This window comes from Tursiops truncatus, chromosome 20 (genome assembly GCF_011762595.2).
Source record: "Tursiops truncatus isolate mTurTru1 chromosome 20, mTurTru1.mat.Y, whole genome shotgun sequence".
Classification (NCBI taxonomy): Eukaryota; Metazoa; Chordata; class Mammalia; order Artiodactyla; family Delphinidae; genus Tursiops; species Tursiops truncatus.
Window position 1 is genome coordinate 54696143 of NC_047053.1, and position 27315 is coordinate 54723457.

At 37.1% G+C, this 27315-nt stretch overlaps 1 long non-coding RNA gene across 1 annotated transcript in view; it reads left to right on the plus strand.

The window, feature by feature from the left end:
- Positions 1-26708, plus strand: part of LOC141277406 (uncharacterized) — an 82414-nt gene extending 55706 nt beyond the window's left edge. The window contains exon 3 of the long non-coding RNA XR_012328770.1: positions 26374-26708. This is a non-coding gene — a long non-coding RNA (uncharacterized lncRNA). The remainder of the gene's footprint in view (positions 1-26373) is intronic.
- The last annotated feature ends 607 nt before the right edge of the window (positions 26709-27315 follow it).

Consider the following 27315-nt stretch of genomic DNA (forward strand, 5'->3'; position numbering starts at 1 on the left):
CGCGGTGCACGGGCCTCTCACTATCGCGGCGTCTCTTGTTGCGGAGCACAGGCTCCAGACGCGCAGGCTCAGTAGCTGTGGCTCACGGGCCTAGTTGCTCCGCGGCATGTGGGATCCTCCCAGACCAGGGCTCGAACCCGTGTCCCCTGCATTAGCAGGCAGATTCTCAACCGCTGCGCCACCAGGGAAGCCCAGGAGCGTGAGCTTTGAAAGTCAGACAAACTACCCTTGCTTTACAAGCATCACTACTTCCCGGTTATCCTTGCGGAAAGTACTTAACCAAACTACTTAACTTTAGTTTTTCTTCTATATACAATGCGGAAAATGATAGAATCTAGCCCATGAGGAAGTGAGAATCAAATGAGGTAATCCATATAAAGCACTTAGAAAAGGGCTTGTCTTTTGGGAATTGTAGTAAACATTTATTGCATGCTGACTGCTGTGAGCCAGCGCTGTGCCGGGCGTCAGGGACACACTCATGAACAGGATGGCATGAGCTTCATACATGTGAGTAATCCTTTTTTATTCACTTTTATTGCAGTATAGCTGCTTTACAATGTTGTCTTACTTTCTGCTGTGCAGGAAAGTGAACCAGTTATACGTGTACACACATGCCCTCTATTTTGGATTTCTTTCCCATTTAGGTCACCACAGAGCACTGAGTAGAGTTCCCTATGCTATACAGTGGGTCCTCGTTAGTTATCTGCTTTATACATAGTAGTGTATATATCTCAATCCCAATCTCCCAATTCATCCCACCCCCTTCTTCCTCACTTGGTATCCATACGTTTGTTCTCTACGTCTGTGACTCTATTTCTGCTTTGCCAATAAGTTCACCAGTACCATTTTTCTAGATTCCACACATAAGCAGTATTATAAGATATTTGTTTTTCTCTTTCTGACTTAGTTCACTCTGTATGACAATCTCTGGGTCCATCCACATCTCTGCAAATGGCACTATTGCGTTCCTTTTCATGGCTGAGTAGTATTCCACTGCGTACCCACACCACATCTTCTTTGTCCATCTTCCCTGCCTCTTGCTCCCTATGTCCAAATCCAGGAACCCACCTCCATCTCCATTGCTTCCTCCTTGACCCCAACCTCCATTTTATCTCACTGGACCTCTCTAACAACCTGAAAACGTACCTGGCTTCTTCCACTCTTGGACCCCAACATTTCATGCCCCTACTTAGCTCTCTCCAGTGGCTTTCTGTCGCACTTGGCCTAAAACCCAAATTCCTTACCTTGGTTCAAAAGGACCTCCAGGATCTGGACCTTGACCCCCTTTTCAATTCCATCTTATTCTGTTATCCCTTTTAATTATGCCTTATTCTATTATCTATGTTCTACCCACACTGGCCTTCTTTTTGTTTCTTAAACACCTAAACTCATTTCAGACTCGGGACCTGCATTCTTTCTTCAGCCTGGAGCTCCCTTTCCTGAAATTCTCACCTGGCGGATCCTCTGCCTTAACCACATCTCCTCAGAAAGACCATCCCCAAATAACTGATGTCAAGTGTTCGTCCCTCTCAGTCCCTTGCCTCTCCCTCACCCATCACCTCAGTCACTCTAAACCCCAGCACCCTACTTTATTTTTCTCAACACTCGTCATTATCTGGAATGGTCATATTTATTTATTTGCTTATTAGTTTGCTGCCTCTCTCCCTTCATTAGAAATATAAGCCCCTTAGGAAATGACGTTTTCTCATATATTCAGTGCTGTAACTTCAGCAAGTAACATACAGTAGTGTCTAACCCTGAGAGACACAAAATTTATGTGTTTAGTATTTATTTGTTTATGTATTTATGTCACATTTATATATGAATTATAAATAATTATATATTATATAATATATAAGTACATGTATATTATATGTAAATTATATATTATCAATATAAATCATAAATTTTATATATATAGTTTTATATATATATATAAAATTAAAGCTGTAAATATATATGGCACAGAACTCTCTAAAAGACTTATCTACTTAACAGCACAAAATAAATAATTTTAACTTCTAATGGAAATCAACAACTTGAGAACTATGGTCCCTATTTGGAAGTATTTAGTATGTAGATGCCCTAATAATTATAGCAGTGGGTTGATCTTGTACTTCTGACTAAGTAAATCAGTGCAGCACATCTCTATCTTATATAATAGGTATCCTCATTAAGTGGTTCTCAAATTTAAATTATGTTTTGTTTGTTCATCCTAAACTTGAGAAGAAAGAGGAAAAAGAATATATGTTCAATCGTTGGCACCTTTCTTACCCAGGAGCCTAGTCTGTGGTTTTGTTACACACTGGCTCTTGGTAGAAAGACAAGATTTGGAGCATGGATGTGGGTGCAGAACCATGGCTAGCTTCTGTGTGTTAGAATTCTGAATGTGTTTATTCTGCTCAAAGGCAACTAATGTATATTGAGAGAGGGAAAAAAAATCCTGCACTGTTTTTCAAGCATGTGATATGTGCCTAAGATGATGCTAGATTTTTCATATCAATTTTTCTTATCCTTCCAACAACCTCAGAGTTAGATTGTATCATCTTCTTTACATTGATGCTCAGAGACATTAAACTACTTACCCAGGTGGACAACACTGAAAGGCAGAAGAGCTAATAGTAAAGCTAATATCTATATGGTGTTCAATTTTCTGCTCTTGCCACTATGCTGAGTGCTTTTTTCATCTAAGGCCTGAATGACACAGAAACAAGGGAACAGATCATGCCCCAAGACAGCTTAGTGATGCTTCTTCCCATAACTTTGGCAAAAGCCATCAAGTCAAAAGTCAAGCGCTGAGTACATGTGAGCTACTTGCCTCTACCAGATGCGTCAGGGTGGTGTGTGTTTGTGTGCACACATACTTGTACATTTATGAACTTTCCAACCACTAAGTAAGATCAGTGGTACAAGGAGCATCAATGGAATTCAGTGTCATTAACCACGGCATATGGACGTTTAGCACGTGGCCATATGTTTCTCACAAAATGTAAGTTATAATCTGAGCATTATAACTAAAACACATCACTGCAATAACTTCTTCCCAGCAACAGTTCATATCCCATTTCTTTCTCAGAGGGTCTGCTTTTATTTCCATTTCTACCCCAGGATCACTTGTCTCTAGCAACACCTCTCTTTTCTTCAAACAAAACCTGGAAATATGGGGTGTTGTCCTGAGGCAAAAATATTCCATATTTTTCTTCCATGAAACCCTGCTTGGCAGCAGTCAGTGATTGTCTCTCTTTTCCAACTCTAGCCTTGAGCCAGGATCAAAATATTCATGAATAGTTCACAAATAATTAAATTCTTTAGGTTTTGTTCTTCTTCACAGGAACAAAGTACTTTTGGTCTGCTTATGGATCAGACTATCCGTAAAGGTTATGATTTAAGCAGCCTCTTTTTCAGATGTGATCCCTTTGAAAGTGCGGGCTGATAGGACCCTAAGCAGCACGGGGTCTGTGTTTTCTCTGTAAATAAAAGCCTCCAAAATTTCCACAAGTCAGCCCTTGTTTGCCACACGGAGAGATTGATGACAAACCACATTATTTTCCCCTTAATGTAACAGTTCACAGTCACACATGCACTTTCTCAAAACATTGATTTACTTCTCATCTGAAGCTTATGACATGTTAGATGACTCAGTGATCTCTTTAAAGAGTGCAACTTCCACACAGGAAAACGATCAGTGTAAAATATTCCTAATTTTCAAATTTTCCAAAAAGGAGAAAGTTTTCAAAATAAAAATTCATTATTTTACTATTTTGCTTTAGTAAAAGCAAAGATAACATAGACGGTCAACTATCTACCTGAATATATACCATTATACTCACAGATCTTTGTATTGTGCCTCTTCAAAGTCACACATAGAGAAAAACAAAAGCAAGGACAGAAAGTTTAAAAGATAAATGCAATTTTGCTTATATTCTCAAAGAAACAGCTTTTTATTGATCTTTGCTATCATTTCCTTCATTTCTTTTTCATTTATTTCTGATCTGATCTTCATGATTTCTTTCCTTCTACTAGCTTTGGGGTTTTTTTGGTTCTTCTTTCTCTAATTGCTTTAGGTGTAAGGTTAGATTGTTTATTTGAGATGTTTCTTGTTTCTTAAGGTAGGCTTGTATAGCTATAAACTTCCCTCTTAGAACTGCTTTTGCTGCATCCCATAGGTTGTGGGTTGTTGTTTTTTCATTGTCATTTGTTTCTAGGTATTTTTTTATTTCTCCTTTGATTTCTTCAGTGATCTCTTGGTTATTAAGTAGTGTGTTGTTTAGCCTGCATGTGTTTGTATTTCTTACAGATTTTTTCCTGTAATTGATATCTAGTCTCATAGCGTTGTGGTTGGAAAACATACCTGATACAATTTCAATTTTCTTAAATTTATCAAGGCTTGATTTGTGACTCAAGATATGATCTATCCTGGAGAATGTTCCATGAGCACTTGAGAAGAATGTGTATTCTGTTGTTTTGGGATAGAATGTCCTATAAATATCAATTAAGTCCATCTTGTTTAATGTGTCATTTAAAGCTTGTGTTTCCTTATTTATTTTCATTTTGGATGATCTGTCCATTCGTGAAACTGGGGTGTTAAAGTCCCCTACTATGACTGTGTTACTGTCGATTTCCCCTTTTATGGCTGTTAGTATTTGCCTTATGTATTGAGGTGCTCCTGTGTTGGGTGCATGAATATTTACAATTGTTATATCTTCTTCTTGGATTGATCCCTTGATCATTATGTAGTGTCCTTCTTTGTCTCTTGATAAACCATTAGCCAGACTAATCAAGAATAAAAGGGAGAAGACTCAAATCAATAGAATTAGAAATGAAAAAGGAGAAGTAACAACGGACACTGCAGAAATACAAAGGATCATGAGAGATTACAATACAAGCAACTATATGCCAATAAAATGGACAACCTGGAAGAAATGGACAAATTCTTAGAAATGCACAACCTTCTGAGACTGAACCAGGAAGAAATAGAAAATATGAACAGACCAATCACAAGCACTGAAATTGAAACTGTGATTAAAAATCTTCCAACAAACAAAAGCCCAGGACCAGATGGCTTCATGGGCGAATTCTATCAAACATTTAGAGAAGAGCTAACACCGATCCTTCTCAAACTCTTCCAAAATATGGCAGAGGGAGGAATACTCCCAAACTCATTCTAGGAGGCCACCATCACTCTGATGCCAAAACCAGACAAAGATGTCACAAAGAAAGAAAACTACAGGCCAGTATCACTGATGAACATAGATGCAAAAATCCTCAACAAAATACTAGCAAACAGAATCCAACAGCACATTAAAAGGATCATACATTATGATCAAGTGGGGTTTATCCCAGGAATGCAAGGATTTTCAATATATGCAAATCAATCAATGTGATACACCATATTAAGAAATTGAAGGAGAAAAACCATATGATCATCTCAATAGATGCAGAGAAAGCTTTTGACAAAATTCAACACCCATTTATGATAAAAACCCTCCAGAAAGTAGGCATAGAGGGAACTTACCTCAACATAATAAAGGCCATATATGACAAGCCCACAGCCAACATCGTCCTCAATGGTGAAAAACTGAAAGCATTTCCACTAAGATCAGGAACAAGACAAGGTTGCCCACTCTCACCACTGTTATTCAACATAGTTTTGGAAGTTTCAGCCACAGCAATCAGAGAAGAAAAAGAAATAAAAGGAATCCAAATTGGCAAAGAAGCGAAGCTGTCACTGCTTGCAGATGACATGATACTATACATAGAGAATCCTAAAAATGCTACCAGAAAGCTACTAGAGCTAATCAATGAATTTGGTAAAATACCATGATACAAAATTACTGCACAGAAAACTCTTGCATTCCTATACACTAATGATGAAGAATCTGAAAGAGAAATTAAGAAAATACTCCCATTTACCATGGCAACAGAAAGAATAAAATATCTAGGAATAAACCTACCTAAGGAGACAAAAGACTTGTATGCAGAAAGTTATCAGACACTGATGAAAGAAATTAAAGATGATACAAATAGATGGAGAGATATACCATGTTCTTGGATTGGAAGAATCAACATTGTGAAAATGACCCTACTACCCAAAGCAATCTACAGATTCAATGCAGTCCCTATCAAACTACCACTGGTATTTTTCACAGAACTAGAACAAAAAATTTCACAATCTGTATGGAGACACAAAAGACCTCAAATAGCCAAAGCAATCTTGAGAAGGAGAAACGGAGCTGGAGGAATCAGGCTCCCTGACTTCAGACTATACTACAAAGCTACAGTAATCAAGACAGTATGGTACTGGCACAAAAACAGAAATATAGATCAATGGAACAGGATAGAAAGCCCAGAGATAAACTCACGCACATATGGTCACCTTATCTTTGATAAAGGAGGCAAGAATATACAGTGGAGAAAAGACAGCCTCTTCAGTAAGTGGTGCTGGGAAAACTGGACAGCTGCATGTAAAAGAATGAAATTAGAACACTCCCTAACACCATACACAAAAATAAACTCAAAATGGATTAAAGACCTAACTGTAAGGCCAGACACCATCAAACTCTTCAGAAGAAAACATAGGCAGACCACTCTGTGACATAAATCACAGCAAGGTCCTTTTTGACCCACCTCCTAGAGAAATGGATATAAAAGCAAAAATAAACAATTGGTACCTAATAAAACTTTAAAGCTTTTTGCACAACAAAGGAAACCACAAACAAGATGAAAAGATAACCCTCAGAATGGGAGAAAATATATGCAAATGAAGCAACTGACAAAGGATTAATCTCCAAAACAAACAAGCAACTCAGGCAGCTCAATATCAAAAAAACAAACAACCCAATCCAAAAATGGGCAAAAGACCTAAATAGACATTTCTCCAAAGAAGATATACAGATTGCCAACAAACACATGAAAGGATGTTCAACATCACTAATCATCAGAGAAATGCAAATCAAAACTACAATGAGATATCATCTCACTCCAGTCAGAATGGCCATCATCAAAAAATCTAGAAACAATAAATGCTGGAGAGGGTTTGGAGAAAAGGGAAGCCTCTTGCACTGTTGGTGGGAATGTAAATTGATACAGCCACTATGGAGAACAGTATGGAGGTTCCTTAAAAAACTAAAAATAGAACTACCATACGACCCAGCAATCCCACTACTGGACGTATACCCTGAGAAAACCATAATTCAGAAGAGTCATGTACCAAAATGCTCATTGCAGCTCTATTTACAATAGCCAGGACATGGAAGCAACCTAAGTGTCCATCACCAGATGAATGTATAAAGAAGATGTGGCACATATATTCAATGGTATATTACTCAGCCATAAAAAGGAATGAAACTGAGTTATTTGTAGTGAGGTGGATGGACCTAGAGACAGTCATACGGAGTGAAGTAAGTCAGAAAGAAAAAAGCAAATATCATATGCTAATACATATATATGGAATCTAAAAAATAAAAATAAAAAAAAGAGAATGGGCAGAAGAACCTAGGGGCAAGACGGGAATAAAGATGCAGACGTAGAGAATGGACTTGAGGATACAGGGAGGGGGAAGGGTAAGCTTGGACAAAGTGAGAGAGTGGCATGGACATACATACGCTACCAAACGTAAAATAGATAGCTAGTGGGAGGTAGCCGCATAGCACAGGGAGATCAGCTCGGTGCTTTGTGACCACCTAGAGGGGTGGGATAGGGAGGGTGGGAGGGAGGGAGATGCAAGAGGGAAGAGATATGGGGACATCTGTATATGTATAACTGATTCACTTTGTTATAAAGCAGAAACTGACACACCATTGTAAAGCAATTATACTCTAGTAAAGATGTTAAAAAAAGATAAATGCAAATATGTAGATAGTTACATTCAAAAGAATATATAATCATAAAATTTAAAATATCAAGTTTGAAAGGGACCTATGTCTCCTCTTGTATAACAAGGTTTTAATTTGTGTTGTGAGACATAAACAGCTGCTAATAGCATGCTCTGCTTTGGCAACCACTTCTGTGTTTATGAAAATGACATGCATTTTTATCAGGTCGTTAAAACTTTACCCAACCTGCATATTCACAGACTCAACCAATACTTTTACTGAGCGATAAGCTATAAACAAAGTAAAATTTTAAAACTGCTGTCTAGGGTCCCTTTATCTTTTGTTTTCTATGTTTCTGAAATTAAATTATTAGTCCTGGGAAGTTAGGGAATTAGGGTTCTGGTGATATATCTCTTGTAAGAGTTACCTTTGGAGCAAAATATAGACTTGAAGGTACTTCCTACCCCAAATATGTCCCCCACTGTCCTGCAAAGATTTCCCAAATTTCTGCTCTTTTGCACTGTCCTTTTGAGTTAAGGCATTGTCACCAAAAGCTGAGGAGGTAACAGAATAGTTCATAATATCCTATCTTAGATTGCTTTTTTTAGATTAGTTAAATCTAAGGAAAGAAGAACATTTCTCTAATATAAAAACTTAATACAGGAGAAAGATACTCTGATTAGGGAACAGATGATTCTGCAGCTGGAAAAAGCCTCAAAGTCCGATAGTTAATGGGGCCAGGATATGCATATACAGTCAGCCCTTGGTGTCCACAGATGTGAAACCCAAGCATGCAGAGGGCCGACTGCACTCCGCCACATTATTTAAGGGACTTGAGCATCCGCAGGTCGGGAGTCCACGGGGATCCTGGAACCAATCCTCTGCAGATACCAAGGGATGATTGCAGATGTAGATGATGCAGATGTAGATGTAGACATAGACATAGACGCAGATATATAGATGAAGACGTGAGATGGGGTGGTGGTGGGTGAGTGGTGGATGATGGTGAGAAAACGTCAGAGATTGACAATTTTAGCAACTTCTTCCCAGCAAGGACTCTGAAAGGGATCTAGAAATCTTAAAACTGCATTTATGTACTTTGTTCACCTGCCCAATCTATTAGGTGGATAAAGGTTAGGCCTTTACTATAAAAACAGATCACATTTTTATGTTATACTGGACTGTACCTATTATGAGTGGGTTAGAAATATTTCCCTGTGGTCTATTACTTTTTTTTAGAATTCAAAATGAGTATTTCACAGAATAGCTTTTCCTGCAATATTTTAAAAAAATTAACTCCAAGATTTACAGAACCTCTTGCTTCGGATTTTCTTAAAATGTACCAAGATTTTGAATTTGTTGAGAAAAATGCTAACTGTTCCACAGAAAACTAAAGATAAAGTCTGATGTCCAAGAAAATGTATTCTATTTTCCACAAAGCTGTGCTTTTGTTGAAATATACTCATGGGTTAGAAATAAGGTCATACATTTTAGAGACTCGCTGCCTGTATTTGAATTCTGAATTCACCATTGACCAGCAGTGTTATAGTGGGCAAGGGATGGTATCCCCATGTGCCTCAGTTTCCTTCTGTGTAGAGGGGGATAATGATAATTCCTATTTCATAGGAACCACTATTATGATGAACTGAATTGATGTTTATAAACTGTTTGCCCTAGTCTCTGCCACATAGTAAGGGCTATTTAAATGTTTGTTGAATAAGCGGCATCATCTTCTAGGTCCCCAGGGATAGAAACTAAAAACCTGATAATTTCCCTAGACTCTTCTTTCTAGATTATCCTCTGTTTATAATCACCCTCACAGTTACCTTCTCTTCTCCATTTCACTTCTACTGCACTAGTTCAGACTCCATCTTTTCTCACCTGTAGCATAAAATCATCTTCTAACAGATCTGTCTGTCTTCAGCTTCAACCATACCAATCTTTTTTTATTTTTTTAAAGCTCTTTTAAAAAAATTTATTTATTTATTTATTTATTTATGGCTACGTTGGGTCTTTGTTGCTGCGCATGGGCTTTCTCTAGTTGCGGCGAGTGGGGACTACTCTTCGTTGCAGTGCACGGGCTTCTCATTGCCACGGCTTCTCTTGTTGAGGAGCACGGGCTCTAGGTGTGCCGGCTTCACTAGTTGTGGCACATGGCCTCAGTAGTTGTGGCTCTTGGGCTCTAGAGTGCAGGCTCAGTAGTTGTGGTGCACAGGCTCAGTTGCTCCGCGGCATGTGTGATCTTCCCGGACCAGCGATCGAACCCATGTCCCCTGCATTGGCAGGTGGATTCTTAACCACTGTGCCACCAGGGAAGTCCACCCATACCAACCTTGAATAGTTCTGTCACTAGTGTCATCGTTCTACAAGAAATATCTAACTAAATCTCTTGCAGTTATCAATACTTTTGCATTAGTCGACTTCCCCTTGCCTTCCCCATGTGACGCAGTGACTTTGGGGCTGTTCCTTCAAATAAGACTTTTGGGCTGAAGGAGAGCCCCTCCCCCTATGCTTATGACCCATACAGCGAAAACTGCCACCCTCTCAAATAGCAGGACTTTTATACCCCTTTGCTCATTCTTGGGATGAGTGGGGACGGCATTGACTGGTGAGCTGATGATAATAATCAATGCCTGTACAGTCACTTCCTCTCAGCCTGCAGGCCGAATTCATTCTCGTTTACCCCGTGATTAAGCATCCTAGGGTCCTATATTACTCAGGGTTCTCCAGAGAAACAGAACCAACAGATATAAAAAGAGATTTATCATGAGTATTTGGCTCACATGATTCTGGAGGTTGAGAAACCCTCTGATCCGTTGTCTACAAACTGGAAACTGAGGAAAACCAAGGCTGTAAGTCCCAGTCCAAGGAAAGCCAGTGTCCCACCCAAGAGGACAAGCAGGTAGGGCATGAATACCCCCGTGCTCTGCTTTTTGTTCTACTCAGGCCCTCAGTGGATTGAGTGATTCTCACTCACACTGGGGAGGGCCGCCCACTTTACCAAGTCCACCACCAAATGCTGATCTCTGGAAACACCCTCACAGACATGCCAGAAATAACGTTTAATCTGGGCACCCCATGGTGCAGTCCGATTGATGCATAAAATTAACCACCCCAGGTCCCTCTGGGGATAATTTCACTCTCCTCTAACTGCTCCACTGGTGCACAGGCGCATTTAATTCACAGGGAAAGATGCAGTCAACTTACATTGGCTTCCAGTCTAGGCTGATTTCTGCAGTCCAACCTTAACGGTAATAGAACTGATGTTTAGAGTTCTACCTGATCTCTGAATCTATTTTTCAATCTGTTTATAATCCAGAAGGAGTGGTATGTGGGATGATTAATTGGCCATCCCCAGAAAGTCAATATTAATGATATATCCCAACTAATTTATAAGAACTTTTGTTTCCCAAAGAAGTTACAGCAGGGACTCCTGTTTACTATTTCAAGCTGATTGCATTTAGTCCAAGATTTCTCACTCAACCTTAGCACTGTTGACATTTTGTGCTGCATAACTATTTGCTGTGTGAGGCTCTCCTGTGTGTTGTGAGATGTTCAGTAGCGCCCTTAGCCTCTGCCCGGTAGATGCCAGTAGCATTCCTCTAGAGGTGACTACCAAAAATGTCTCCAGACATCGCCAGGTGTCCCTTTTAGGGTAAAATTGCACTGGTAAAGTACCCTTGCTTTAGTCTAAGTACCTAGAAAATGAAAAGGAGTAGGGAAGATGTGGCAGTGGCAGAAATATGGAGACATACAGGATCTCTTAGGTAATAGAATCATTTTGATGTCTGTAGACTTAGACCACACAGGAGAGTAACTTGAATTTCCCCTGCAGTCACGGAGAGCATATTTGATCCCCAGGTTAGGAAAGGAACAACAGGTGGCCTATCGTTCCTGGAGATCACCTTATGAATCGTGTTCATTCATGGATCCTTAACCTCAACCTTCTTAATAAATGCTTTCTTTAAACCGGGTAACCCCAGAATCATCCATTACTGAATAACCTTGGTAAGTTTATTTAGGGTTTATCCATAAAATAGGTATGGTCATAGTTACCAACATCAAATGACTTTTGTGGGGTTAAAAACCATAATACAGGCAGAGCCCTCCACTAAGTACTTGGCACATGTGAATCATTCAATATCTGTAGTTACTCTTACTAGTGTGTGGACAGCTACCCACACGTGTGGGTCCAGAGAGCTAACGGTGATGAGCGGATGTCTGTCCCTTTAAGAATAATTGTAGCACCCAACACCCAGTAGCCACATGAATTTTGGCCAAAAGCAATATTTAGGCTTCACTTCTAAACCAAGGGTTTCCACAGAAAGGTGTCATACGTGCTGCCAGTATCTTTATCTTGCTTTTACTGGGGAGGCTGACACACCCAAAAGCAGTGTCTGAACTGAAGTGTATAACGATTCTGTCTAAACCCGTGGTTCTCAGACCTGACTTTGCTCCCCGCCCCCAGTGCCTCTGGGTATGTGACATTGTCTGAGAATGTTTCTGGTTGACACAACTGTTTGGGGGATGGAGGTCGGGCGGGGATGCTCCTAGCATCTAGTAGATAGAAACCAAGGATTCCACCAAACATTTTTAAGTGTACCGGACATCCCCGCGGCAAAGAACGATTGGACCCAAAACGTGAGCAGTTCTTAGGCCGAGAAACCTTCGTCTATTGATGTGAATTTCCCAGCACCAATCAATAGTCTTCAGGAAGTCATATCATGAATACTCATCACTTGCCATTACGTGTTTGTCATCCTCACTTAGGTTTCGTTCATGACACACTGTGAATAGCAAGTTACCAGCTAGATGGTCAGTCATGTTTGGCTACTTAGGACCTTCAGAAACAGCTTTTCTTTTGAATAATTTTTTAAAGTTATTTTGTCCAGTTTATTGAGAATTTAAGGAATGGATTAATAGTGTGTAGGCCCAGAGCGTATTTCAGTCCAAAAACTCATGCTTGGTTTTTTTTCCTGAAATGGTTTTTTGACCAATGTTCTCAGATGTTTGAGGCCAATGTTGTAAGCTGAGCCTGCAGACTTTTAAAAGTAGTGTGCGTATAATTGAACATTTTTCAAAAACTGAAACCCTCTGTTGCCCACCGAGGTTTAATCTGGGATCCCACCTGCAAACCATCTTGTTTTTGTGGGAGAGTCTTACAGGAATGGTGATGGGACAGAGTTCCTACTAAAACTTCCTGGGGAACCGAAGGAAGGGAAGGTCTGTGTTGTGCTTTTTTTTTTCATTGTTTCCCTGAAATGAAGGGAGACTAAAAAGCAATAAAGCAAAAGGCATTTCCTACAGGTAGCCTTAAATCATTCAACACGGAGGTCTTCGGGGAGCTACCCGGTTCCTCTTTCCTTTCCAAAATGAGCTTTCTGGCTAAATGCGCCTCATCCAGCCCTGAGTGTCTTCACCTGGCTCTCCGAGCGCTTTTATCCAGACCTGTCCCAGCACAACAGTATCCTCACTTCTTCAGAAATGGGTCTTGACCCATGCATCACATTCAAAGACTTTTTCAATTGCTCCCTGGTGGCGGAGGCTGAGGGCTCTGTTTTGCTTGTGATAATGTGCTAATCTCCAAGACCCAACGTAAATTCTCTTCTTGCATTGTCATTTGTCAAAGTCGCAATATGGGGCTGGAAAAAAAGGAAGAGGGAGGGGGTGGGGAGAGTAGAGTAATGACAGAAAGAAAACTTGGCCTTCGGTTTGTTTTCCCTCGTGCAGAACTTTCCCCTCCCTTCTTAATCTGTAAAACATCTGACAGAGAGGGCACTGCAAACACAAATAAATAAATACTTCTCCATGACTCTCCCCTTATGGTTTTTTGTTGGGTCAACATTTTAGACAGATAGTTAAATCTAAGAAGCAATAAAGATAATTTACACACAAGTCCCAACATTGATGCTTGAAGCTTTGTGAACCTGTCTTTTACACGTTTTCACCACGTGTTCCAGAAATAGCAAAGCTGAGAGTCATGTGGTTATGCGTGGAGACTCCACCAGCAGCCATCCAACAAACTGCGTGTCACAGACAAGGCTCCAGCCCTGGTGCTTTCCTTATGATGCGCTTTTAAAGTTTCGCTGGGTGTGCTACAGCAAAGATGCTGAGGTCAATAGTACTAAACAAGGTGCTGTTTTCTCCCATCAGTGTTAACTCAGAGGAAAAGTACAAGTGTGAAACGTGTGTTGTTGTTTTAAGAGCTTTATTAAGGCATAACTTACGTACCATAAAATTCACTCATTGTAAGTGTACAATTCGATGATTTTTAGTTAATTTACCAAGTGGTGGAAGCATCACTACAATCCAATTTTAGAACATTTGTGTCATTTGCGTAAGATCCCTGGTGCCCTTTTGCGGTCACTCCCCCTTCCCAAGACCGGTCCCTGGCAACCACTAATCTACTCTCTGTTTCTATAGATTGCATTTTCTGGATATTTCATAGCAATGGAGTCATACACTCTATAGTCTTTTGTGTCTGGCTTCTTTCACTTAGCATAATGATTTTGAGGCTGGCCTGTGCTGTGTGTCTCAGTTCTCCATTCCTTTTTTATTAACAGAGAGTATTGCATTGTAATACCACATTTGGCTTATCTCCTCATCAATGGACAGGCATTTGGGATAAAATTGTTTTGGAAAATTAGCAATGGCAGCGTGTCAACATGATATTAAATTAGAGACCTTGTTTAAAGAAGAACATGTTAAGCTGCTGAAGCAAAAATTGTTCACCGCAGTGGCCAGCAAACCCTTACCCCAGTTTTTTGTCTATGGGTGGAGGCTTCTCAGAATATACACTTCCAAGAAACTGAAAACACTTATTATAGTCCAGTGTGCAATGAAGACTAAGGAAGTTGCCAGTCTTAGCTCATGGCAAAATATCATGGGTACGACCAACGTCTGTTTGGCAAATTTCATGCGACGCCTTTTCCCTTACTAGCCGTTCAACACTCTTCTGCGAGTTCTAGGGGTACTAAATGGGTAGAAGAACAGAGGGTTTGGAAGTCCTAATCCAGTTTGCAACCAACCTAATGGAATTTAGGAAGCTGTATACTTAAGACATCAGTTTTAGCAAACTTAACGAGTTAGTTCAGTATGTGAGTAATAAAAAACCAGACAGAACGTTTGTAATTTATTCTGACAGCAAACATTACAGTGATAAAAACAGTTTACCTAGATTCCCAAGACAGAACCTCCAATAGGCTAAAAGTGACTATTGTAGATATTGACATTTTTGTTATTAACATTACTTCTGCTGTTGTGACCAGTACATGCCAAGGACTCTGCTTGGTGATTTACATGCATTTTTATACTTCTCACCAAATTATCTTGATTTATGGATGAGAAAACTAAACAAGGTTCAGACGGGAGGTATTAAGTCAACTCCCCAATGTGATATGATTAGTAAGGGAAGGCACTGGAATTTAAATATATATCTGTTGGGCTCCAAAGATACGTTTCTTTTCTTATGCTCCCAGAAAGACTAAAAGACTAAAAGACTAAAGGAAGACATTTCTAACATTGAGAAGCATGCAGCACTGAAAGACAGTATGCCTTCTAAATTTTGCAAACCAAATAATTAACTTAATGGGCTGTATTGGCATAAGAAATATCTTTTAACTGGGATGACGATGAGTCTGTAACTACAGGAAGTTGCTTCTGGAAAGATGATTGCATGTTTCTCTTAAATTTATAGAACCAGTGGGCTATCAGTTGCATCCTTTTCCATTCTTACTCAATGGAAAGTCCTTTAATGTCAAAATGACATCAGGTGTTTGAGTCCAAAGAAAAAGAATCAAACCCAGTTGGACTGTATGCCGAAAAGACAGGAATATAAATTACCCTGATGCCATGACCCTTGGAATAAGTCCTGATTCAAATCCCCGATGTTCCTGCTACCACATATGTTAATTACTGTTTGCAGAAACATTGAGAAAGTGAGCCTAGATACCTAGATGTTGCCACTGCAAAGAGAGATTTGCCAGGATTACCTGTGTTACCGTTTGATATGGAGTTTTGTTAAGGGTAGAAAAGTAAAAAGAAATACCTTCCATCTAATTTGGTCTCTATAAGCTCTTTTCACCCTCACCAGGGTTGAATAGTTTTTTTGCAGTACAGAAATTTAGTCTGATTAAAAACAATTTTTTTTATCACTGGTCCGATTCAGTAATAATATACCACTGATTGTAAAGTGTCGCTTTGTTTTGCTAAAGAAATATGTGAAGCTGCTCTTTAAATCCTTTCCTGTGTCTTCTCCTTAAGTACTGGTGAATGCATCATATTACCACATTGAAAACCCAGTTTGTAAAACGTAATTTCATTTAAACCATTAAATGGACGGTTTTGTAACTCATGTTGGCAGTACTGGAGCTTCCAATAATGAATAAAAGGCGGCACAAAACTTCGACCTCAGCTAAACTAGGCATTAAACATCTCTCTAGCAGGATCCTTTGTTACATTTTGTCATTCGATATATGGCTGTTACGCACATAAATGTGATATTTAATGTCGGTTAGTTCCTCTCTGTTGAGGAAATACAGTTCTATTTTCAAATGCTTAACAACCACAGATGCTTTATCACCAGAGCCGAGCACGTGGTATCTTAAATCATGGCGTGAAATCAAGCCCCTTCTATGGTGGCTTGCCATGCATCAGCCTGGCTGGTACCACTCCTGCCTTTGGCATCATTTTTCGGTGGCCAGTGTATCAATTAGATTTTACCTCAGGTAACTCTTCAAAAGAAAAAGCCTAAATCATTTTAATGAGATGGGCGACATCTTGGGGGGAAAAATAACAAAATTAAAGTTGATTTTAACCTGCAATGAAAAATAAGCCATGGGGTGTTTCCATGTGAAATTTTGGACGTCGTACAGTGGATGGAGGGAAGGCAACCAAAACCAGGGGAGGGAAAGGGGAGGAGGGAGCAGGAAAGTTTGCTTGAGTCATTTTCGGCCAAAGTCTGCTTCTAAGTAAAGGTTCATGGAATGGGTTTAGAATTTCATAATGCTGCTGACAATTAGCTACACTTGGTGTCAGGCATTTGAGAAGGAAAACCTTAGAAAGAATTCTTGCTTTTTATTCCTTCGGCCTATCTCAAAGGTCAAGTCATCATGTTGACAATGTTTGAAAAAAAATGTCACTTCCCATTTCTTTTTTTTTTTTTTCTGTCCTAATAAATAAATAAACCATTTTCTCTGTGGCAAGGAGCCTAAAGAGAGAGGCAGGGCTCCAGTGCTCAGGTCTGAGATACTATTTTAGTGGTGATTTTAAAAAATAACTTTTCTTTCAAAAAAAAGAAATAGAAACAAAGAGTGTTGGGGGGGGGAGGAAAAGGAAAAAAAGTATGAAAAAAGAGGGAAAGAGAGAGAGAGAAAAGAAGAAATAAAAGGGAGGAAGGAAGAAAGCTAGGAAAGAACAAAATGTGGAAAATGAAACAACACCGATACTGTTCTAAACTGATAGGTTTTGCTTGTGTTTGTTTTTTCTCTTTCACTTTGATTGCTATGTGAGTTAGGAGGAGAAGTCTAAGAAATTATTCTTCTTTCCTTCATGTAGAATACAGAATAAGGTATCTTCTGTCAAATGACTCATTTGTAAAATGCAGAAGAAGAGAATGCAGTCGAAAGAGAGCACTTGCTGAGCTAGTTTTGCAATCAATAAGTGAAGATTTTAGGTCCTCTGGGGTCCAAGCAATTCAACTTTGAAGATGAAAGACTAGGCTTTAACTCACTTATACTACAAGGGGAATTACTCTTTTCTAATTTCTTTTATTACATTTTATTTGTACTTTTATGATAGAACTTTCTATTGATGAATTAGCATGTCTTAAAATGCTTGTTATAAAAAGTTCTTGGTGGAAATGAAAAGAGATTTGTCTGTTCTCACGCTTCCCATAAACTACTGGAGGGAAGCTCCTTCGGCTTTTGCTTCACGACTCATAAACTTGGCAACAGAACTGGGAGTCTATGCTTGCACACAAGTTTTAACATTTTCTCTCCCACAGCCTTACAGGTGGTGTTTTGGGGTATCTTTCCTCTGGTTCTCATTTTGGTTCTTCTCCGAAGTGAGTCTGAACTTTAATTTCCTTAACTTCTGGCCCCGTGGTATAAAAATTACATTCATAATAAGGATTTTCCAGACTGACCCTTGGCTCGTATCATTGAAGGGCATGCTTTGCTCTTCACCTGGGAACTATATTTTCTTCGTGTGCAGAAGTATGGAATAATTCTGACTACGTCTTTAAAATTCAGCTGGCATCTGCAATAACCCATAGAGAAGCCTTCTAATTTGGAGGGCTGATACGATCATGAATCTACCAGATATCCTGTCCTTGGTTTTGGTCTTTCTTGAATGATTAGCATGGAGACCTTTTGCCTTAGCATCCCATCTGTTCTTACTGCTGATTCCCCACTGAAGTCAAGCCTAATGAAGAATGGCTCTCCGAAGGTTCATAAGTTTGATTTGCATAGCCATTCAAAGTTTGAATATCCATCAGAATTTCTCTGGCCTAGAAATCAGGTTAGAAATGCCATGAGACCATGTCCTCATGGGAGATTTCTTTGAATCTGTCTCTCTCTCTTTTTATTTCCCTCTTTCTTCAGACCAGCTGGAAACGAGAATACTCTCTTATTTCTCCTTTTTTTGTTTGGTTGTAGTTATCATGCTGTAATGACCACTGTTTAAAACTTTACCTTGATTTTAAATGTGTTAGTTCTCTAAATGCTGTCAAATATTGACCTTGCGAATCATTTCAGGTCAGTTTTATTTTACTCATTTGTGTATGTACGTTTACTTATGTACATGACTTATGTACATAAGTCATGGAAAAAGAGACGCTAGAAACGGGCAAATCATCTCTAAGCGGAGCACGCATGGACTCTGACTTATGTATATCATAAACTCAAGACAACCAGCCAACATTTTACATATACAAGAAGAGACAAATTATCATATTTCCAAATGAAATTATGTCCCTAAGCTTCACCAGTTCGCCAGTGCTCGAGTTGGACTTACTGGCATGTTTATACGGGCTGTGGGCTAAGGTGGCTCTTGCTTTGTCAAATGGCCAAATATAAATAATCTGCAAAATTTCTTTACCAGCATTTACAATTCTCCTTTGGGCCTTCCATTTATTATTGTAGTTCCAAGAAATATACTGTAATATTTATACATATACAAATGAACATACACCACATGATAAAACGTCCTCAGTATGCCTTTTACGCTGCTCTATGAGATGTAAAAGTTGACACTATAAATAAAAACTAAAATGAATCAGTTTTAACAGATATGCTTCTATTATAAAGTATGACTAATAAGAAGAAGGTAGATTTGGAATCAAATATTTTATCACACTGCTTTACTTAGTTATTTATTTTAATTTTACTTAGATCTAGGAGATGTAGAAATCTACACTTCTTTACTATTTACTATAGTAGCAAAATCATCTAATGTTGGGGAAAATTATTTTGAAATTATATACGCTATTATATTGATATAAGTAAAACTAAAATTAGTTAAAATGTGATAGAAAAGTATTGGCTTTACCTTTTTCTTGGAGACATAAATACATAAATTTAGCTTATCAACAAAGACCCTTATACCTAAATAACCAATTAGCTTAGGAAATACAATCAGAAGAGCAAGCCATGAGTTTGCTAGGTTTTCAAGACCCTGATTAGGTGTATATTCTGAACTCGGGTTCATCCTGAGAAGTCAAACCAAAATTATTGCAAGTACTTTGATGACTGACTCATTAGTTTATAAACTTAGGGGCTCTGATTTCCCATGAGAGTTCCAGCCACCTATTATTTGGAACTGAGATAGGTCATTTCACTTATTTTTTGCTTTTGCTTTCTTATGCCTCAACTGAAAACAAGAGTCCGGCTGACGGTTTTTCAGGAAACCTCTCCATATTTAGTGTTTTAAATTGGTGAGTGATTTTCTCCCACATGGTATTATTTTAAGGCTTAGGGAGCAAATCGGAAGTTCGTTGTGGTTCAACAGAGGTGAAATTTGAGCATTATCGTGTTAAACATTAACTACAATTTCCAAAAGCAATCTTTACTCTAATATATACTTTTTGATTAAAAATAGTGCTAAAATGTCAGTTCTGATATTCTGATTATAGTTAAAATTAAAATAGTTCTAGAAGATGAAAAAAAATTCATCAGAAAAACACTCTTTCAAATACATAGAAAGAATTCAATTTCCCTAAATGGATAAACAAACCAAAACAAGGTCTTGCATTCAAAACTCCGTTCTTGTCTTGACTTTTGTTTTGCTACTCACTCCAAGCATCACCACTGCAGAATGATTTTCAAATCAACTTGTCTTCACATATCAAAATAGGGACCTGTCCTTTTGCCCTTGATTGATACTTAGTTTTGAAGGATGAGTGCTCCAAGTCTTAGGATAGCCTCCTTCGTAGGGCCCGAGATGAAAGAAAGGAAGTAAGTACAGGGGAAATTGCCCTGAGGATGTCCTTGTCTGGTTCCAGACAAAAGCACCTATTCTGTTTATTTTCTTAAGAGTAATTTGCTTAAACAAATTATATAAATGTACTGAATTACATGTTTACATAGTAAATTAAATAATAATACTACTCAAATTCCAAGTTAAGATGCTAATTGCAGCTTCCAAAATATACTTTAAAATAATTATTTTCTCTATCTAATAATTATTATCAGATTACCTGGTGCATACTCTACCTCATATAACAGGAAAAGTAAAACTTAGGTATGACTAATCAAAGAAAGAAGAAACGATCATATCCAAATAACCCTTTTAAGTTTATAACACAAGGACATTTTCATTCTGATGGTAGTACCTTAAACTGATGCAAGTTCAAATATTGTTTTTATGAGCTATGGTTTTATTTTTGAATCATCTCCATGAAAATTATTAAGTCTCTTTAAAGTCCTTTATGTAATAGTTTGCATTTATAGTCATTGCAATTTGATAAACACTAACAGTACAAAATAAATAAACCATGAGGACTCGTATTTCAGAGAAAAACACTGAATTGAAGTAAGGAGATATTTGTATAAAAGCTAGATACAGGGACCTAATGTTTGTATTTGGGTTCTGAAATAGTGTTATATCTTAAACAGCCTATTGGTTAAAGACTGCCAGTATTCCTTTGAATACTATGGTATTCCTTCCCCTTGCCCTAAAAGACACAGCTCAGAGTTCCCATGTGGTAATATCTTCTCAAATAAATGGCTTAATTTAATGAAAAGTTTCTTTAGAAATAAATTATAAGATGTATTTGTCTGTATGCTATTTACTTATAATCATTTAAAGTTACAGCTCAAATCTAAAAGAGCAATTATATTTTTAATTCACTATTTTATCAGCATATTTCATTCTGCGTGATAAATAAAAGCTGGACTTTGTTGACTGTGAAAAAGTCCTCCTCTGTGTCCATGGTGCATATTATTTTTTCAGCTTTATAGACACATGTTTTATTTTAAATACTCCCAGCATTTGAGTGGCCAGCACTCCACAAACAAAATGACTAAATATCAAATTGCCTTTTGTCATGCATGAAACCTACGAGCTCATTTTGGTGCCAGAGATACCTGAGCAACTATACCACATATGGGAAGGAAGAAGCCTAGACACACTTTCAACATCCTGACAGGATCCTGATGAACTGGGAACGGGCCCTAGGAAAAGAGTGAAGACAGAAAAATAGTTCCCCATGGAAGAAGTTAAGAATTTCTCTAATAACAGAATGAGTGAGCAAATCAAGAGAACCACAGCTCTGCTACTGTTTAAAAGACTCTAGTTAACAATGTAAACATTTCAGGGAAAGAACCATTTATTTCCTCTATTATCCTAGTGGGTGAAAGTTGTAGTTTGGTGCAGTGAACAAGAGTCCTTTCACACATCTCAATTCTTCCTTGTATGTAATGTCTCTCAATCTATTCAAGGCATTTACTATATTTTTTTTCTGGGAATAAAGTGAATGAAGAAATACATTGTTAAATACTTTCTGTAATGATTCTTAGAAAATTCCAACTCAAAAAAAAGTGGAATATCTTCTTTCTTGGGAGTAATTTTTGAAATGTCACTGACAAGAGGATGAAAGAAGGGGATGTCCGTGTTACATGTTTGAAAGAAGAAAGAAGAGGTCTTTTATCTTGGAGTTCTGGATACCAGATTCAGCTTATAATTTTATTAAAACCAAGAAGTCATGGAATACCTAAAGCAATGATGTCGTGTTGTTTAATGGGTGGTCCCTAAATCTGGTAATTAGCAGACATTAATTAAGAGTCCAGTTCAGATACTAACAAGCTAAAAGACTTAAAGTTGTTTAATCTATTTAAGCATCATTGTTAACAAAATAAAAATGATCTCTTTCAGAGATGGAGTGAAAATAATATAAAATAACAAACAGAAATATATTTTGAAAAGTTAAAACTTTAATTGAGCTCTCCAGTTAGTAACCTGTTCTTTACATGAGGTTATATAGTTTTCAAATAAAGAATGTTTGCAAACTTGGGGGAAAAAAATCCATAAGTTTTTTTACTTCTCTCATTTTTATAAAGTAGAGACAAAGTTTTTCCCAAATTGGGTTAATTTCACTACCATTTGCTGCAAGACACCTAAATTCATACTCTGAACACATGGTATGTTGCACAATAAATTTTTAAACTACAGAATATTAAAATAAAATCCATACATTTATTCAACCATATTTATAAACCAAAGGATTGCAAGGTATAATAATAAAAATAAGGAAAAAAAACAAAGAAAAATATAAAAATAAGAAAAAACACAAAGTTGTAATCCATTTATCCCACTGGCCCCATCTAGTCCAGCCAATGATTATAGCAGATGTGAATTAAATATAGATATATTTGCAATTAGACTGAAAGACAACATTCACCATATCTGAACATGGACCTGCCAGCTTCGTAAATGTTAATGCCATAATAGTCTGGATTATGCAGTCACCGTTGCTGTAATAACATTCGTTTGCTGTCAGCGCTCCTGTGTTAAAACAAATTAGCTAGATGATTAATGAATATCAAAAACAGCATGTGGATTCTCTGTGCTAAAGTCCTACCCAGTGTGAAATCCACTGGCCTCCAAGTTAGTGAGATAATTTCTGGATCAAGTAATGCTCCTATGGACTTCAGAAGCATGTGGGAAAATGTTTCCAACCGCTGGATTGCATTTGGTTGCAGGACAGAGTATGCTCCTTGCTCCATAACAGATGGAAGCCAGAGTTGAGGGTATTTGTTTTTGTTCCTGTTCCTTGTTTTAGGACAAAATAGAAGGAGGTTATTTCATTTAAAAAAATGAACCAATTTGACCCAGAGTAAAAAGTGTGAAGAGCAAAGAACTGTAATCTTATAGACTGATTTTCAAACAAAGCATATTCTGGGCTTTTGGTAAGAGCTAGAGATCACAGATGTCTTACCCCACTTCCACTTGCTAAAAAGCAAAACTGCTCTAATTTTCTTCTTTGTAACCAATAAATATCCAGAGGTATAATATAAAAATGCAAATAAAATTAACCTTCATAAGACTGTAAGGTCACATTTATTAAATGCAAAACAAAATCCAAACGCATATATAATACATACTGTTTTATATTTATAAAACTTTGTATATGTACACATATATATGTATACTTATATTTACATAAGTTTGTTACAAATTGTGTGTATGCATACACACGCAGTTTGAAAGGCATTATCTGTTATCACAGGAAATAGCAAAAACTTATAAATATATTCACACTCAATAATTCTGCTATTTTAAACTGATTCTCAAGAAAGTATTTAACAGAGGTAATAAAATGCCACATTAAGATGTTCCTACCCAAACTAATTATAGGAGCAAAGATGGGAAACAAGCCAGCATTCAAACTTAAAGGGAATGTTTACTAAACTATATTGAATCAATGTGGTTAAATGTACCACTTTTATGGTGAAATCTTACAATGATGAATTATGAAAATTATAAAGACATTATAAAATGATTGCAATATAATATATATGAAAAAAGGAATGCAGAGAAAATTACTTGAATTTCAACCATGTAAAACATACACATGTTTAAATTTAAATTGTATGTAAGTTTAAATTAATCGTAAAAAAAAAAGTGGTTGAATACTCTTATCTCCTTTTATGATTTATTTTAAGTAAATTATTTATTATAATAGTAATTTATTCTGTGGTATAATATGAGTGTCTAATTTTCTTAACAAAGAGTTTATTACCAACTGACCAAGTATTGTTTACTGAATAATTGTGAACTTCCATTGAATATGAATATTTATTTAGAGAAGTTAGTTTTTTTTTTAATTATTGTAGTTTTTGGACAATTTCCACATTATTATGTTTCTCTCCCAAATGGTCTAAATGTTCAGATAATTTTACATTAACTTTGGCAACTTAAAAATATCGTTATCATTTGAATAGGAATTTTACTTAATTTACAAATTAATTTGAAAAGATTTCATCTTTTGTATTTTGAGTTTTTCCATCCAAGAAAATAGTACTGTCTCCTAATTCAGTATCTTTTTTCTGGTCCTTCAATGATGCTTTATTTATTTTTTTACATAGTTTTAATAATTTTCTTAAGCCTACTCTTAAGATAGTATGGATTTTGCTCATGCAAATATATATTTTTACGTTTTCTGACTATTGCTAATATATTAGAAACCTATTGAGTTTTGAATTATTAAATTATACCGTATCTATTTTGAGCTCTATTATTAAATCAATTCTATTTTCCCCCAGTAGATAGTCACAAAAATGTCAGATGATTAGAATATCACCATATTTTTGTTTTAGGGGTCATTGTATTGATTAAAATTTCCACATTGAAAATATGTCAGTTATCTTATGTGTTTTCTATTTTAACTTTTAAAATTTTTGAAATAATTAAATTTACAAAAAGTTGTAAAACTAATTCCCCCAATATCCCATATGTCCTTCACTTAGCTTCCCCAAATACTATCTTAAATAACCACAATACAATGATCAAAACCAGGAAATTAAGTACAGTTCTACCAAGTGATCTACAAGCCTTATTCAAATGTGTCATCTTCCCACCATTGTCCTTTTTTAGGGTCAGGATGCAGTTTGAGATCGCACAGTGCATTTAATTGTTTTGTTTCCTCAGTCTTTTTCATTGGGGACAGTTTCTCAGTCTTTGCTTTTCATGACCTTGACACTTTTGAAGTATAGTTGCTAGATCTATTGTAGAATGTTCCTCTTTAGGTTTGTGTGATATTTTCTCATGATTAGAATGAAGTTATACATATTGGGGCCAGAATATCGCAGAAAGTGATGTTGTGTCCTCCTTACTGTAGCACATGAGGCCATACATGGGGTCTGTGTGTCTTATTACTGGTGATGTTCACTTTGATCATGTGGTTAAGATTGCCCATCATCTTTCTCCACTGTAACTACTGTATTTCCTTTTATAACTAGTAAGTATACTGTGGATAAATAATTTGAGACTATGCAAATATCCTATTTCTCACCATACTTTTTGCCTACTAATTTTAGCATCCACGGGTGACGTTTGCTTGCAACAACTGTTAATGCTTGTTCTTGCCAACTGCTGATTTTATATGTCCACCACTCCTTCTATGCTTACTAATTGAAATTCTGTGTGCTTCAAGAGCTTCTCCTTTTCCCTCATTTGTTTATGCATTCAATTACTTACATTAACTGGGACTCAGTTATTTCACGGGTTATAATCTGTCACTATTACTCTTTATTTTGTTGTTCAAATTGTCCCAGATTTGATCACTGGGGGCTTCTTCCTTTGACATGTTTCCAGCAATTTTTTAACACTCCTTTTCTTTCTGGCACAACAATCTTGTTACCCCGGACTCATCTTGTATTTTCCCTGCCCCAGCACCTTCTCCAAGGAATCTTGGTTCATTTTATTTGAAAATGATATTTAAAACCCAAGATCTGGGACCCTTAATGTGATCACTGCTAGAGCTACAATTGTTTCAAGGCCCTCTCAATGGATGGAGCTAGGAAATCCGTGTATGTGCATGCACGTTTGTCCATCTATCTGTATGTATTAAACAATGAGTTTATACTCCTCTGATTCCAGTCTTACCCACAAGGCTCATTCTAGTCTTCCCACTTTCCTTATTTATAACTCCTTTCTGCAGCAACGTGAAACCTGGCTCTCATTTTCCACAGTATATTTACTCATTCTCTCAATTCCGGGATACACATAAAATGGCTTTGGTATTGCTAATTTATTTTCTAACTAGAGTACAATATTTGTGTGACTTATTTTGGCTTTAGCCTTATAGTACAAGTATTTAGCCTCACAGTACAGTAAAATGCTTTTGACCAATTTACTTAAGTTCAATTTTTCTCCCCCAGCCCATTCAGTTTGGTTGTGTTATTCATTAGTAATGCAGTTGGGTTCATTTATCACTATTTGTATTCCATTCGGGGTTTTTCCTTAAAAATCTGTTTGAGTTTGTTGGTTTGTTGTATACGTACACACAAAACAAGCAAACTCAGAAGCCTCATTTTTTCTATCTCTAATGCTGTCTTCCCAGGCCCCAGAAGTTCCACCCCGTTTTCACCGATCCTCTTTAGGTGATCCATACCGTTAGTTTCTGGCTTATTCTTCATGGATTTCTTTTTCTCAAATGTGAAGATGCGTAAGTATTTTTATATCCCCTTCTTTCTTTTATGAACATACGTAGAAAAATTTATTCATGTTTTTCATGTAACAGTATATTCCAGAAATCACTCCATCTTAGTACATGATAGCGATCTTCCTTATCATTTTTTACAGTTGCATAGTATTCCATTGTGTGACTGTGCCATCATTCATTTACCTGCTTTCTTAAATAGAGTCATTTCCTTTGTTTCCAGCATTTTGCAATTACAAATAATGATGCATGAATAATTTTATTTTTGTGTATTTTCATACTGTCGAAGATGGATCTTCAAGACAAATTTCTCTAAGTGAGATTCCTGGGTTAAAAAGGAAGTGCATGGGTAGTTTTGACAGGTATTGCTGAATTTCCCTCTGGAAGGTTTGTGGGAGGTTACACATCCACAGTCCATGTAGGAGAGGGCCTATTTTCCCTCATCCTCACTAAACAGAATTTTTTCACTTTTCACAAATCTAAGGGAAAGATGATGTCAGTGTTTTTTCAAATATGTGTTTCACAAATTATGAAAGAGATGAAACATCTTTTCATATGTTATAGGCCATTTTAAAATCTGTGTGTGTGTGTATATACACCATAAATTTTAATAATAGTGGTGATATTTGTCTCCAGATTTACCCTGCTGATTTTAGTGTGAGTGCCTCCATTGCTTTTGATCTCTTAGTTTTGAGGAAAATGTTCTTTATCATGGTAAGGAAATATATATTTCTATAATTTTTTAAAATAAGGAATGAATTTAGATTTCATCAAATGACACCTTTTATCATCTTATAAATATACTTATGGACATAATAAAAATGTAGTATATTCATAATTCCC